The sequence below is a fragment of the Vulpes lagopus genome, chromosome 6 (genome assembly GCF_018345385.1).
Source record: "Vulpes lagopus strain Blue_001 chromosome 6, ASM1834538v1, whole genome shotgun sequence".
Lineage (NCBI taxonomy): Eukaryota > Metazoa > Chordata > Mammalia > Carnivora > Canidae > Vulpes > Vulpes lagopus.
Genome location: NC_054829.1, coordinates 82,194,996 through 82,210,429, shown reverse-complemented (window position 1 = coordinate 82,210,429; position 15,434 = coordinate 82,194,996). Strand labels below are relative to the sequence as shown.

At 45.5% G+C, this 15,434-nt stretch overlaps 1 protein-coding gene across 3 annotated transcripts in view; it reads left to right on the top strand.

Moving 5' to 3' along the window:
* The first annotated feature begins 716 nt into the window (after positions 1-716).
* TMEM150C (transmembrane protein 150C) overlaps positions 717-15,434 on the top strand; it is a 76,335-nt gene continuing 61,617 nt past the window's right edge. Inside the window, exon 1 of one of the 3 annotated variants that reach the window (XM_041759421.1) lies at positions 717-900. The gene's annotated coding sequence lies outside the window, so the exon portion shown is untranslated. Of the gene's footprint in view, positions 1,216-15,434 lie in introns of all 3 variants that reach the window. The other 2 variants (XM_041759419.1, XM_041759420.1) reach the window with 2 other exon arrangements.

Here is a 15,434-nt window from a genome sequence, read left to right as displayed (position 1 = left end):
GGGGGCCGTGACACCGCGGGGGGGGCCGTGACACCGGCAGGCTGGCGTGGGGGGGGCTGTGACCCCGGCAGGCTGGCGTCGGGGGGGGGGGGGGGCGTGACACCGCGGGGGGGGGCCGTGACACCGCGGGGGGGGCCGTGACCCCGGCAGGCTGGCGTGGGGGGGGGCCGTGACACCGCGGGGGGGGCCGTGACACCGGCAGGCTGGCGTGGGGGGGGCCGTGACCCCGGCAGGCTGGCGTCGGGGGGGGGGGGGCCGTGACACCGCGGGGGGGCCGTGACCCCGGCAGGCTGGCGTCGGGGGGGGGGGGGGGGGGCCGTGACACCGCGGGGGGGGCCGTGACCCCGGCAGGCTGGCGTCGGGGGGGGGGGGGGGCGTGACACCGCGGGGGGGCCGTGACACCGCGGGGGGGCCGTGACCCCGGCAGGCTGGCGTCGGGGGGGGGGGGGGCCGTGACACCGCGGGGGGGCCGTGACCCCGGCAGGCTGGCGTCGGGGGGGGGGGGGCCGTGACACCGCGGGGGGGCCGTGACCCCGGCAGGCTGGCGTCGGGGGGGCCGTGACCCCGGCAGGCTGGCGTGGGGGCGGCCGTGACACCGCGGGGGGCACAGGTTTCTAACAGACTTAGACGAGGCGCGGGAAGCAGGGCGAAGGCGGCGCCGAGGGCACGGCCTGGGCGGCTGCTGGGGGGGACCGAAGGCGGCCGCGCGTTGGCGCCGACGGAGACGGAGAACCGCGGGGAGCGCGGAGCGGCGCAGAGCCCCAGGCAGGGCCAGGCACGTGGGCTCCGGCTGCTCCGGGCCAGGGCCCCAGCGGGGACGGGAGGCGGCCGAAGGTCACAGCAGGTCACGGCGGGGGAGCGCCGGGCGGAGGATCCCAGGTCCCGCCGAGCCTTTTGTGGGTGAGGAGCGCAGAGCGAACGGCTGCACCAAGGCTCGGAGCGGAGCGGCCCCGCGGTCCTTCGGCCGCTGCATCCCGGTGACTACGGGCCCGAGGGGCGGCGGCCGCGGGCGGCTCGGGGCCGGGCGTGGGGGCGCAGCGCTCGCGGGAGGCCTCGCGGCGGGGACCCCAGAATAAGTCGGGGGCGGGGCGGGCGCGCGGGCGGCGGGCAGATCCCACCCCTTCCTGAAGGAAGCGCCCTCCCCGCCGCCGCCGCCGCCGCCGCCGCCGGTCCCGGCCCCGCGAGGCGACCGCGGCCCCCGCCGCCCCGGAGCAGGTAGGCGCGGCGCCCCCTCCTCCAGCTGGGCCGCGGGGAGCGGGGGCGGCGGGCCGGGCTCCGCGCGCAGCCGGGGGGAGGAGGCGGAGGCGGAGGCGGAGGCGGAGGCCGGGGCGGCGGGCGCTGCAGCGGGGCTCGCGCGGCGGGTGCGGGTCCTCCGGGCCTGGGGGCGCTGCCCCGCTCTGCCCTGCGCCGGCCCTCGGAGCGCCCCGGGCGCGGGCCCACCCGCCCCAGGCCCTCGGACGGCAGCGCGCGGTCCCCGCCGCGCCCGGTCCCCGCCGCGCCGGGTCCCCGCCGCCGCCGCCGCCGCCGCCGCCGCGGCGCTGCCCGCCGAGCCCCTGCGCCGCCCGCCGGCTGCGGCCCCGTCCCCGTCCCGTCTTTTGACAGGTGTCCCGGCCGCGGCCCCATCGGGGGCCCAGGCCTTCTGCGGTCGCGCGGACCGCGGTCGGGAGCGACCCCACATCCGGCCCCCGGGCCGCCCCGCCACTCGCTGTTCTCTGGACCGTGGGCCGGGCGGGGGGCTCGAACCCGCGTCGCCGCGTGCACCGCCCTGCCCTGAACCACTCTCGCTTCCCTCCCCGGGGCGCGCACCTGGAAAGATGCGGGGTTTGGGGTTTCTCCGCGGAGGCAGCGGGGCGGGGGCGGGGGCGGGGGTGGGGGTATCGAGGCTGCTGGGTCGTCCATCGCAATAAGAAAGTGATTAGCTCCAGATTATGGAGAAAGACCTTGTTTCGTGGTTTTCTCCTCCTTAAATGCATCAAATCGAGAATGAGTGTTTTTCCCATTTTAAAATCCTATTTCCTTTCGGTCTACTCACCCCATTCTCCGCCCACCCCTACCTCCAGAGCGCTTTCTTATAATATCCCAAACACTTCGCCGGTTTTTGTCAGGTTTATTCCGGCCAGATCGTCTTTCACGGGTGAGCCAGGATTTTGACTGCAAATGTGAGAACGTAGCCGGTGGGGGTGGAAGCCTTTCCTTGAGTGAGCCTATTCCGACTTGCAAGGTCTTGTTTGGGAACCAAATATACTAACGATACTTTTTTTTTTTTTTTTTTTTTTAAGTATTGGACCCATTACAATAACAAAGCTAAATGGTAATAGTAGTTTCTGCTTCTTCATGTATAATAGTAGTTTCTCTGTTTCTTCATTTATCTGCTTTAATCAAAGGCCAAGTTTTTGATAATGCAAGACATTATAACACAGTTCATCAAAAAGATAGGCAAATGTGAATATATAAATTGCTGGTAGCAGTTAATAAGTTGACCTACTTAAAGTTTTCAAGAAAAAATTGCTAGGCTCATCTGTGTGATATTTGCAGATCAAAGAATTTTAGGCTCAGCTCTCATGCATTAAATCCCAAACTTTTTTCCATGTGTTCTAGAGACACCATGTTTCTAAGATTAGCTGTAGCTGTCATCTCTTAACTAGAAATGTGAGTTTAATCTTCAAGACATACATAGCATAGGAATTTTAATGGTGTGTCCTTTATTTATACATTATTTAGTAAATGTTTTGCAAGCTCCCCAAGATGGATGCTCAAAAAACTGGACATTATAAATAAAAGAATAAGGAAATTTTGCAAACAACAATAACTACGTGGTAGATGTTATGACATTGAACAAACATATTTAAAGGATTTGGAAAGTGCATGTTTATTAAATCTGCCATGAGCAGAAGGCAATCTGTTTAGATTATTGAAATTAAAGTGTCTTTACAGCAATTGCTTAATTCAAGTATTTCTCATCAAAATGCCTTTCACAGATTGCTTTGTGGAGGAGATAGTTTGCTCTGTGGAATAATTTTTTGTAGGAGCATAATAATGCCTCATGTTTGGCTTTGTTATAGAACTACCACAATCAGGTTTACAATGACCTTGCAGGGGGGTTTTATGCATACTTTACCTGCTTTGTCTTCATCAACAGCGACAGCACTTTGCCTTACACTCTTGTCTATACCCCTGCTTTGTTTCCCCTGTGACCTAAGCACACCTCTGCAGTACAATGACCAGATTAGCAGGGCAGCCTGCAGTCATGAAAGAGGAAAAGCTAGCTGGCCCCTGCAATTTTAGCCATTTGCTTTCAGTATAATCTGGCCACTAGGGATCATTTCAGTAACCAATTAAGCAAGACAGACACTGACAAGATAATGTATTACCTCTCAGTCTTCCCCTTCCCCAGAAGAATCTATAGCACTCAGAATCCACACTACAGTGGTAATTGGGGTCTGAGGGGCTCAAAGAAGGTATGTGTGCTAAAGTTCTCGAAATGTGGTACAAAGACCAAGTGTTACTGAATCTGGGTCTAAATTTATGAAAAGGCTAGGAACATACTCCGGTGTTTAATAAATATTGTCCTTTTCCAGAGGGTGACAACAGAGGGGTGTCTCTACTTACTTTAACTGCAGACTTTTCTTCCTGGATCTGATGGTGCCATGTGTCTTTATGGTTTTTCATAAATTGCTCTAAGTACCTTCAAACTAGCTCATAAGTTAGTAGAATTTTAAAAATTGTTATTATCTCCAAGTATCATTTCCCGGCATGTTTGGATTTTGAAAGATAACTTGTGGCATGGAAAGTCTTAATGCAAGGAGATTTTAGGCCAGTGGAATGATATTCTGAGATAATAATGGAATCTTTAGGGCTGCCTAGGTGGTTCAGTCAGTTAAGTGGCTGCCTTCAGCTCAGATCATGATCCCAGGGTCCTGGGATCAAGCCCAATGTTTTGGGCTCCCTGCTCCTCCAGGAGCCCTCTTCTCTCTCTCCCTCTGCTGCTCCCCCTGCTTGTGCTCTCTTGCTCACTGTCAAATAAATAAATAAAATCTTTAAAGAAAATAGAATCTTTGGGCACTAGCCTTAAAATATCAATCTCACAGTAGTCAAGTCAAATCAGCTCTGCTGAGTTGGTTTGGAACTCTTTTACCAAGTAAGAAATTAACAGTTTTCTTTTAGCATCTGTAAATGGTCTTTTTCTAACATAGAAAAAGCACTAACGTAGTGCTGTCCAATAAAACTTTCTGTAGTTCCATAATTTGTTCAAGGTGCTAGCCACAGGCCATTGAGCACTTGAAATATGTCTAGTACAACTGAGGAACTCAACTTTAATTCTTATTTTTTTTAAATTTTATTTATTCATTTATTTATTTAGAGAGCATGAGTGGGGGCTTGGGGGCAGAGGGAGACAGAGAGAGAATCCCAAGCAGATTCCAAGCTAAGTGAGGAGCCCGACTCAGGGCTCAATCTCACAGTCCTGAGATCATGTGCCTACATCAAGAGTTGGACACTTAAGCGGCTGAGCCACCCAGGTGCCCCTGATGGCAATTATTCTTTAGAAGAAAGTGGAAATAGGCATTGATAGAACCAGGAATTAAGATTTCACTCTGTCATCCTATTGTTACAAAAACAACACTAGCATTTACTCTAAAGGTGTGTGTGTGTGTGTGTGTGTGTGTGTGTGTTTAAAGATTTTATTTATTTATTTATTTTTATTTTTTTTAAATTTTTTATTTATTTATGATAGTCACAGAGAGAGAGAGAGAAAGGCAGAGACACAGGCGGAGGGAGAAGCAGGCTCCATGCACCGGGAGCCTGATGTGGGATTCGATCCCGGGTCTCCAGGATCGCGCCCTGGGCCAAAGGCAGGCGCCAAACCGCTGCGCCACCCAGGGATCCCCAAGATTTTATTTATTTATAGAGACAGGGAGAGAGAGAGAGAGAGACAGACAGACAGACGGGCAGAGGGAGAAGCAGGCTCCATGCAGAGAGCCTGATGTGGGACTCGATCCAGGGTCTCCAGGATCACGCCCTGGGCTGCAGGCAGCGCTGAACCGCTACGCCACTGGGGCTGCCCTAAAGAAGGTGTTTTATGCTGATGTTCTATTCCACTCTAAAAATAAAGTTTCCCTTTTTAATTTATATGTATTTGCTAGCCACAAAAATAAACATCGCCCAGAGTTATTCAGATGCTTGGCCGCATGTGTCTGTGCTTTTGAACTTCCTTGAATTTGCTCTCTTGCACATTATAGAACCATTTGTTCTTTTTTTTTTTTTTTAAGATTTTGTTTATTTATTCACGAGAGACAGCCAGAGAGAGAGAAAGAGAGAGAGAGAGAGAGAGAGACAGAGACACAGGCAGAGGGAGAAGCAGGCTCCATGCAGGGAGCCCGACATGGAACTCCATCCCCGGTCTCCAGGATCAGGCCCTGGGGTGAAGGCGACAGTAAACCGCTGAGCCACGCGGGCTGCCCTCATTTATTCTTTTTATTAAAAAACACTTTATTTATTTATTTGAGAGAGAGAGAGAACACAAGTGAGAAGGAGGGACAGAGGGAGAAGCAGACACCCTGCTGAGCAGGGAGCCTGCCACGGGACTCAACCCTAGCACCCTGAAATCATGACCTGGGCCCAAGGCAGAAGCTTAACTGATTGAGCCACTGAGGCACCCCTAGAATCATTTATTCTTAAAGTCAGTTTCTGTACTTTTAAATTTATCAGGGGAGGGGATATTTGGAGAAAGGTAGGAGGTAGAGGGAGGGTGATGTACAAACATTTCCCCTTAAAATTTCCATTCCTCTCTAACAGTCACAGAAACCCTGTGAAAAATCCAACAAGTGAGTATCCCTGCCTCAAGGAGTGGCTGAAGCCACTTGGGGATCCTTGCATAAATTTCGGAAATGTTGCATATAATCATTTTTTTTTGAGATTTACAATGCACAAGTACATGATAAAGCCTCTAAGATGAGATAATTTAATTGTTAAACTTTTTTATTAGGTTTCCAAAAAGTTTTCAAACAACCCTTACAGTATTTTTCAAACCATACGTCCTGAGTCATGAAATTGATATAAAAGGTTAGAGTTAGTGTTTTTTGGTTTTTTGTTTGTTTGTTTGTTTGTTTTTTTTATGAAATAGAATATACAGCAGAATAGGAATTATCACTATGGATCTCTCTTAGTGGGGCCTGTGAGTGACTGATGAAATTTTTCGTTCTCCCATGTATGGCAAATCCAAGGCCACAGGGAAGGTGGTGATTAAAAGCACTACATTAACAGGACCCTTGGGTTCAAATCCTGACTCTGCACTGGGCCGAGTGTTTATACAGTAAGGACTGTATAAGCTGGGTCATTATTTATAGTATTATTATGTGTATATGTTAGATCATGATATAAAATACTGCCTTTGAAACTAGGCTTGGGCCCACTTTGGGGAAACACTGATCTAAGATACATGTAATCACTAATAATAACAAGCAAATCATTGAGTACTTCCCAAGGGCTCTATGCTGAATGCTTTACATGTGTTATTTTGATTCTCACAACAGCCCTGTAAGTACTGCCACATTCCCACAGGACCTCCATCCTGGGAAGTCACAGAGGCAGGATATGAGCCCCGGGTAGTCTGGTGACAGCACCCGTGAGTTCAACCACTTCACCTTCCGTATATTGCAGTGTAACAGTGATACACAGAAGGACATCGGAGACCTTGAGGTTCAAACATTGTCTCACATTGCACAAGTACAGAAATGAGCAGACCACAGCTGTTTTCTCTGTAAGATGAGTTCTGGTGGGTGAGAGAGGAGTCATTGCATTGTATTAAGGCCAGGAGAGACCTCACTGCTGCCAGCCTGTGGCCTCTGAAAGTGAATGGCCTTGGTCAGGAAGCCTGGTAACCAAAGAAACCCAATGACCCTGAGAATGACTACAAATTATGCAGACTTCTTTCCCTCCTAACTAACCACTTACTTCTGCATACTGCTTTGTAGCAAATTGTCACAAATAGCCTAAATAGATAATGTCTGTCCCATAAGTCTCCCACTTTTTACTACATTCTAAATTGTTTTTCAGAAACTTCTTGCCTGTAAGTGCTTCATGGTATGTATATATTTTTATATATAATTGACATATTAGTTTCAGATGTTCAGCATCATGATTAGGTATTTATATTTATTGCAAGATGACTAAGTCTAGTTAACATCCCTCACCACATATAGTTACAGATTCTTTTCTTGTGATGAGAACTTTTGATATCTACTCTCTTAGCAACCTTCAAATATACAATCAATGCTATTAACTATAGTCACCATGCTATCCATTATATCCCCAAGATTTACTTATTTTATAACTGGAAGTTTGTACCTCTTGATTTAATTTTTAATACAATAAATGGAAAACAATGTTGTTTTAAGAATTTTATGTACAGGGATCCCTGGGTGGCGCAGCAGTTTAGCGCCTGCCTTTGGCCCAGGGCGTGATCCTGGAGACCCGGGATTGAATCCCACGTTGGGCTCCCTGCATGGAGCCTGCTTCTCCCTCTACCTGTGTCTCAGCCTCTCTCTCTCTCTCTGTGTGACTATCATGAATAAATAAATAAAATCTTTAAAAAAAAAAAAAAAGAATTTTATGTACAAGGAGAGGTCTTAAAATGAGGCTGGAAATCTTTTTTTTTTTTTTCTTCCCCTAGTGCAAACTAGAAAGTTAAGATAAATTCATTTTGGAGGTAGATTTCAGTTTTCCCTAAAGGTTAAACTAAATATAAGTGATCATAGGGATGCCTGGCTGGCTCAGCAGTTGAGCATCTGTCTTTGGCTCAGGGTATGATCCTGGGGTTCCAGGATCGAATCCCGCATCGGGATCCCTGTGAGGAGCCTGCTTCTCCCTCTGCCTATGTCTCTGCCTCTCCCTGTGTCTCTCATGAATAAATAAATAAAATCTTTAAAAAAATATAAGTGATCGCATGTCCATAAGACTTCCTCAGGTAGAATAGAAGAGGCAACAGCTTGTTGTCATGATTACTTTTCTTTTTCTTCTTTAAAAGTTACAGAATGTCTGGGGATCCCTGGATGGCTCAGCAGTTTAGCACCTGCCTTCAGCCCAGGGCGTGATTCTGGAGACCCAGGATTGAGTCCCTCATTGGGCTCCCTGCATGGAGCCTCCTTCTCGCTGTGCCTGTGTCTCTACGTCTGTGTGTGTGTCTCTCATGAATAAATAAATAATATCTTTAAAAAAAAAACCAAAAAACTACAGAATGTCCTTGAGACATTCAGATTTTCTTCAAGGCTGCAGAGTTGTCCACTCTGAAGACAGTGATACAAATTCTACCTGTGGAATACAAAGGAGTACAGTGAAGTGTCTTTGAAAAAGCATTGAAAGTCATGTAATACTTTTAGGCAAGTGTAGACAAAGCTTAAGAAGTAATTGTGATTAACTATGGCAGTAGAGGAAATTAGACTGTAGTTTAAATGGTGTTATTTAACTGCAGTAATTATAATGAATTATAATGGTTTTCAACTGAATGTAAACATAAATGTCTCCGAAAATAGCATAAGCTTACTGTTCATCAAACATATCATTTATTAACAAAGCAGACTACTTTCTGGTTTTCTTTTGACACTTATAATGACTTAGCTTCCAAAGAAATATTTTAAGTAGTAATAATTGGAAGTTTTAAAGCATAAATTAAAACTGTACATAGCCAAGGGGCACCTGGCTGGCTCAGTTAGTAGAGCATGCAACGCTTCATCTAGGGGGGTATAAGTTCAAGCCCCATGTTAGGGCAAGAGATTATTTTTATTTTTATTTATTTATTTATTTATTTATTAAGAGATTATTTTTATTTTTTTTTATTTTTTTTTTTTAGAAGAGACGTTCAAGATGTCTTGGGAGGGAACCAGGGGGAAGGAGGGCTTGAATAAGATTCTTTTTTTTTTTTTTTTTTGGCAACCACTGGGGAGACTTGAGTATATACAGTTACCTACAGGATTATTATTTTTTTTTATTTATTATTTATGATGGTCACACAGAATGAGAGAGAGAGAGGCAGAGACATAGGCAGAGGGAGAAGCAGGCTCCATGCACCGGGAGCCTGATGTGGGATTCGATCCTGGGCCTCCAGGATCGCGCCCTGGGCCAAAGGCAAGTGCTAAACCGCTGCGCCACCCAGGGATCCCAAGAGATTATTTTTAAAAAAACAAAAATGAGCACTTGGGTGTCTCAGTTGGTTAAGCATCCAGGTCTTGGTGTCAGCTCAGGTCTTGATCTCAGGATTATGAGTCCAAGCCCTGTGTTGGGCTCTAAACTGGGACTAGAGCCTACAGAAAAAGTAAAAAACAAAGAAAAAAAAAAAACAAGGAAAAAAAACTGTACATTGCCAAAATGGGCATAATATTATTTAAATGGGGCTTGTTACTAAGACAGTCTTTCAAATTATTTTTCATTCTGTGATTCATGAGTGAAAGGTATTAAGAAATATTGATACCATTGTAAAGCATTTTATTTTATTTTTTTAAAAGATTTTATTTATTTATTCATGAGAGACACACACAGAGAGAGAGGCAGAGACATAGGCAGAGAGAGAAGCAGGCTCCATGCAGGGATCCTGACGTGGGACTCGCATGAATAAATAAATAAAATCTTTTAAAAAAAACTTAAATTATATTTACTTAGAAACACTGGTAACTAAAATATACCTACATGAAGTGGCAGGAATATTAACTTATGGGTGACGATTTTTCTTTCTTGTGGCATTATGTTCCCTCATGCCCTAGACTTATGTCATTTTGAAAAATTTTCCAGTCTTGTCAGTGACAGCACAGCGTTCACAAGAACAATATATATCGCCCTGTAATTTTAGTAGCTAATAGAATTGTTCCTGAATAAGCTGATTATTTTTTCTATGACATTTTGATTGGTGTTTTTCCATTTTAATTTGAGCTTATATATGGCATAAAAATCTATTTATATGTAGAGGAATGGGTTGCCACTTGTATACCAAAATTTGTATTTCCTATGTATGCATGTAAAAACAATGACAAATTTTTTCCATTAACTGATTTGGGGAGAGGATACCATTGTGATCAAATAGTGGCACACAGTGATCAGGCCATTGAACCAGTGAGTGTTCACTTATAGGGCCATAAATTTGGCAGTTCCGAAATGGTGTTCTTTATTAGCTATTGGTCAATATTTGTGAAATTCCTAGCATGGTCCCTCGCCCAGAGTATCTTTTTTTCTTCACTGTTACTTCCTCTTTATTCATAACATAGGTTTTAACTCATTTCATCACATGAGAAATTAAAGAGGATTGTTTTCAATGATAACGGCTCCCCTACTGAGCATTTCTAAGAGCTAGAAAAAGCCTTAGGAAGTCAGATAATTTATTTCTTAGATTCTTGGCATGACCACAGTCATCACAGAAAGATGATGTGTAGACCCCGTTCTACTTTTAGCCTATGAATATTTTACACTTGTTCTTGACATATTTTCTATTGAGGCTGACTTAACAGGACTCTGATGTTGAACCTATGCTCACTTCAGTTTCAAGTATCTCCTGCTTTTCTTGCTTGTGGCATGTTTACTTTGTCTTTCCAATTCAACCATTGTTTCTTCGCATATAGAAATTATATAATTTTTTTGTACCCCACTGAGTTGTCTCAGGAGGGAGGTTGGCAAACTATTTTGTAAATAAAGTTTTATTGGAATACAGCCATGCCCATTGGTTGCATATTACCCGTGACTGCTTCTGTGCTATCACCATAGAGTCAAGAAGTTGAAACGGCTCATCTGGCGTATAAAGCTGGAAATCTCTACTATCTGGTTCTATATAGGAAAAGTTTATCAACCCCTGTTCCTATGATACTCTTCTTATGGGATCCTTGAAGAAACTGTGAAAAAAAATGGCCTATTATAAATTGTGTATAGTTAAGTGCTTCATCTAGGAGCAGATTTCACATCTGAATGACTAAATAAGTGACTAAAATCTTCTCTCTTCCTATTGTACTATCCATTGGCTATGAAAGAAGGTGTCATCAGCACAGGCTTGGGTATTATTCAGACCTGGGTCACTAGTTGTGTAACCTTGAATAAGTTACGTAATCCTGTTTAAACTATTATAGATACTGTGGTACCTACTGTTGGTAGACAGTTCTTTGTGCATCCCATGACAGGTCTTTACAAAGAGAGGTACTGACTGCACTTTTGTCCTAAGGATGTTTGTGTAGTGAACAGTCTTGGATGAGAGAGGTAGTGTTGCCCTCTGAAGCAAAAGGCGGGCATGCTTACATCTATTATGAGTTTCCCCAGGTCAGGGTTCCTCTCCAGGAATGCTGTTCACTATGTTTGCAGGTGTCACATGGCCCTTTTTTTGACACCCAGCAGGAATTAGAGCTGGAAAACTGTTACAAGAAAATGCAGATACTCCAGCTACTGCTATTGCTGAGAGTAATAAAGTCTTTTGTCCCTGACCCAGGAGTCCTGAGTCTTCTCCCAGCATCCATGAAACTGTGGCAGGATTACTCGTGCAAATAGCATAAAATCCCAGACCTTTCCACTTCTTAGACAACCTATTCTGTGGGGTTATTATCAAACTTGAGTAAGATAATGAATATAAGACATTTAACACAGTGCCTGGCAGATAGTAAGTGCCCAATACATGTTAGCCATGAATTATTATCTAGCTGGTTATTAACTCTGAGGTGTGAGGTTGATCCCCAGGTTTGCGTGTCCAACTTATATCTTGAGATACTAGTTTTTCAAATTGCCAGTCACCAAGGCTGTGAAAACGTGAAGTAGATTGATTTTTATAGTGAAACAGAAAATACAATATAATAGAATAATAAAGAAAATATCCAAGTGCCAAATTTGTAGTAAGGATAAATATTGACTTGTAAAACATTAAGTTTCAATTATATTCATATATATATCTGTATATTGGGTTGTAATGTAAAATATTTTTGTTTGCTGTCAGTCACTATCAAAAAAGTTGGAAAGCCACTGCTGCCATAATACATATCTGGGGCTGTTCGGAAGAACTTTTGTTCATTCCTGTCGTAGTTCTCATTCTAGCAAAGGGGTATAAAGGGCCACACTCAGTCATCTAGGTGTGGCTGCTGAGAAGGAATGAGCAGAAGTACAGTTTGTTTACCCTCTGCAAACGATTTTGCCCATGGTTAGCAGAAAATGAATATAGCCACAAGTTATTTTCAGAAAAAAGGGATTTGTTGTTGTTAGCATTAGCCAATAGAACTTTCTATGGTAATGGAAATGTTCTGTTTCCACACTATGCAATTCATCAGTCACTCTCTATTGAGCACTTGAGTGTGCAACTGAGGAATTGAACTTTTGGTTAAAATTTTTAAAAATTTGGATTAATTTAAATAGCCATGCGGGGCTCTTGGACAATGCAGTTTTATTTATATTGAACACAAAGCTGTGGTTTCCTCCAGTACAATTAACTGTGTGATTTGGCTTCTGTTATCCATCCAAAGTGTGGTGCCCTTCCACTGGGTTGCTCAAACAACCAGTGACCCTTGGCCATGACTTGCCTGGGCAGACTTTGGGGTGAAGACATGCCTGAAGTGTGGCTACCTTGGACAGCGCCATGTGCCAGGAGAAAATGTCAATTTGCTGGGGGTAGAGATTCTCAATCCTGGCAAGTAAACAATAGGATCATCCAAAGAGCTGTAAAAATCCAGGCTGCACTTTAGACCAAATCAGACATTTTTTAAAAGTTCCCTGGGTGCTCTTTCATGTTCTCATCTGGGCAGCATGACAGGTTGTCAGGGTAGCCTGTGCACTTCAGTGCTCCATCATAGTATCACAAGCTTGCCTGTGGTCAGAGGGGCAGGGGAATGGACACACAACAGACAGTGGATCCCTCTTATCTTAAACATAAAGACTCCAACTTATCTTTGGTGCTGGGAGCTGAGCTGTTTCCCACCTGATTGCCCTCGCAACAGAAGTCCCATTGCTCAGTGGACCAAAGTATGAATTTGGGTATGACAAAATTGAGCTTCAAAGAAGAAAAATAGGCTCTTATTGATCTGATTCACCTGTGCAATGATTTCCATTTATATATCCAGCAAACATTTATAGACACTCTCCTGTGTGTTTGATAAGCTGTGCTTGCTCAGTCTAGTGGGGGAGACCGACATGTAAATAGTTATCATACAGTTGGGTAAGTGTAATATGGAGAGAAGAATCACTGGGTGCCGTGAGAGCACCCACAAGGGGGTAGCTTTCCTGGATAGAAAGAGAGAGACATCAGGGGGCTTCTAAGAGATAGTGACAAGCAAGCCAAGTCTCCTAGGATCAGAAGTGGTCACATGAAAAAAGAGAAAATAAACAAAAGAACAGATACAGCCAGGGAGGAGGCTCTGGCCTACATTTTCTGTCCACTAAGACTGAACCCTGTAAGATAGCTCCCTTCTGAGGAAGACCCTCCTTGCAGTTTTAGCAAACTTCATGGGATATCCTTATCCTAACTGGGCTTTATCACTTATTCATTCACTCATTCATTTATTCCTTCATTCAACAAGTGTGACTTCTTGAAGTGTTATTATATGCAGACATCATCTAGGTGCTGGTGTTAGAGCAGTGAACAAAACAGACAGCGTTCCTGCCCTTGGGGAGCTTTATATTCTATTGGAGAAGACCAGCCAGAAGTAGACAGTAAGGAATAGTATAGTGTGGGATCAATGTGTTAAGGAGAAAAAGAAATCATGGTAAAGAATTTGGAAATACCTGAGAATGTGCTCTGAGAACTAGAAGTGTCATAGCATGCTATCTCTCTGCAAACTTAATAACATTTCTTACCACTTTTCTGAAACTAGACCTGAGCCCTGCAGTCATTCTCTTTCCTTTGTTCAAGTCTGGACAACCACCTGTGTCCATAACCCTATGACCTCCTACCTCTTGCACAATCTAACTGTGTCATTAAGACTCCTCATACCCACCTCCCTTACCCCCATATGTCACATCTTGTGTTTTCACTCCTTAACACTTTCACTTCTGGTCCTCTGTTGATTCCCCCCCATTCTTGTCCTCTGCACCCCAGGGATTCCATGGTTAATAAAGCCCTTGGCCTTTTGGCTGACTGCTCTCTCACTCTTCTATATTGGTCACTACATATGTCATCACCATCTTAAGGCCAAACAGGGTAAACCACCTTCCAAAGTTTCTCAGCACTGCTCTCTATCCAGCTCCCAGTCACTTCATTTCCTGAGGAACTGAGGACCTGGCCCCGCATCTTCCCTGCCTCCCTTCCTCCCTGAGTCTTGTCATAACCTCTGGCGATGGCACCATCCTGGATCATCTGACCATAAATCTGTTCTCCAAATCCACTGGACCTTTTTGGTATTCCAACTAAATCCATAGCTGTTTTCTCCCAACCTTCCACCCAAATTCTTATCCAGTTGGTACTTTTTCACCTCAGAAATCTTAACCTCAGTGTCCCGTTCTCTGAGCGTCACTATGTATCCTTCCAGCTGTACCATACCCTACTCCCTCCACGTCTTTAATTTCATTGAGGTGTCTAGTCTCTTGACTTCCTTCAACTGCCCCAACTCTTCCTTATAAATGCAAATATAGTCATGTCCACCTTCACATCCTTTCCTCAGAGGATGTGGTATCCATTTTTCTGAATACTTTTCATCTTTTTTCTGATCTGTATCTTCTATATTTACAGTGAGCACACCTCCCAGTTGTAAAAACCAAAGGAGAGAGGCCTCCAGTGGTTCTTCATCAACTACAGAGGAGTCATTCTCATGATTGGCACCTGCTCCCCCCAACCCAGCTCATCTTCCACCACTCTCTACTCTGAGCACCACAAACCTCTGCTTCCTGCATACACTAGTTGGATGCCTTGGAACCCCTATGCATGCTACAGACTGCAGTGGCAAGGGAGGCTTCCACATCCCCAAACACTCAGCCCAGGGTCATTTCCTCTTCCACCCCCCCCCCCCCACCTCCCAGTGCCAAGTCAGGTGCTCCCTCTTGAGCTCCCTCATTCCCCATACAAGTCTCTGGTGCTGCATTTCTTTCCAGATTCACTATGAGCTGCTTGGGGGCAGGGACTCTATTTATCTGTGTATTCTCAGCAGTTAGCTCAGAGCCTGGCAAACACCCTTAGCAGCTTGGGGAGCCTCTGGTCATTTGGAGGGGCTGGATCACAGGATGCTCAGAAACGAGGTTGCGAAAGTAGATGGAAGACTTGCCCCCAGGCCCTTCTTCCACTACTTGCTGCTGCCCCTTACATGAACAAGGTCTTTACCTTGTATTCAAAAATACTTTACATTTTACTAAAAATAAATTTGATTTTAAAATCATTGAAAGATACGACATTTTTATCTTAATAATTCTGGTGAACTCTGGCCCATATCGTTGGTCACATGGACCATGCCTGGTCTCCTGTTGTGTTGGGCTCATAATGCATGTTTGGCAAATCCCTGTTA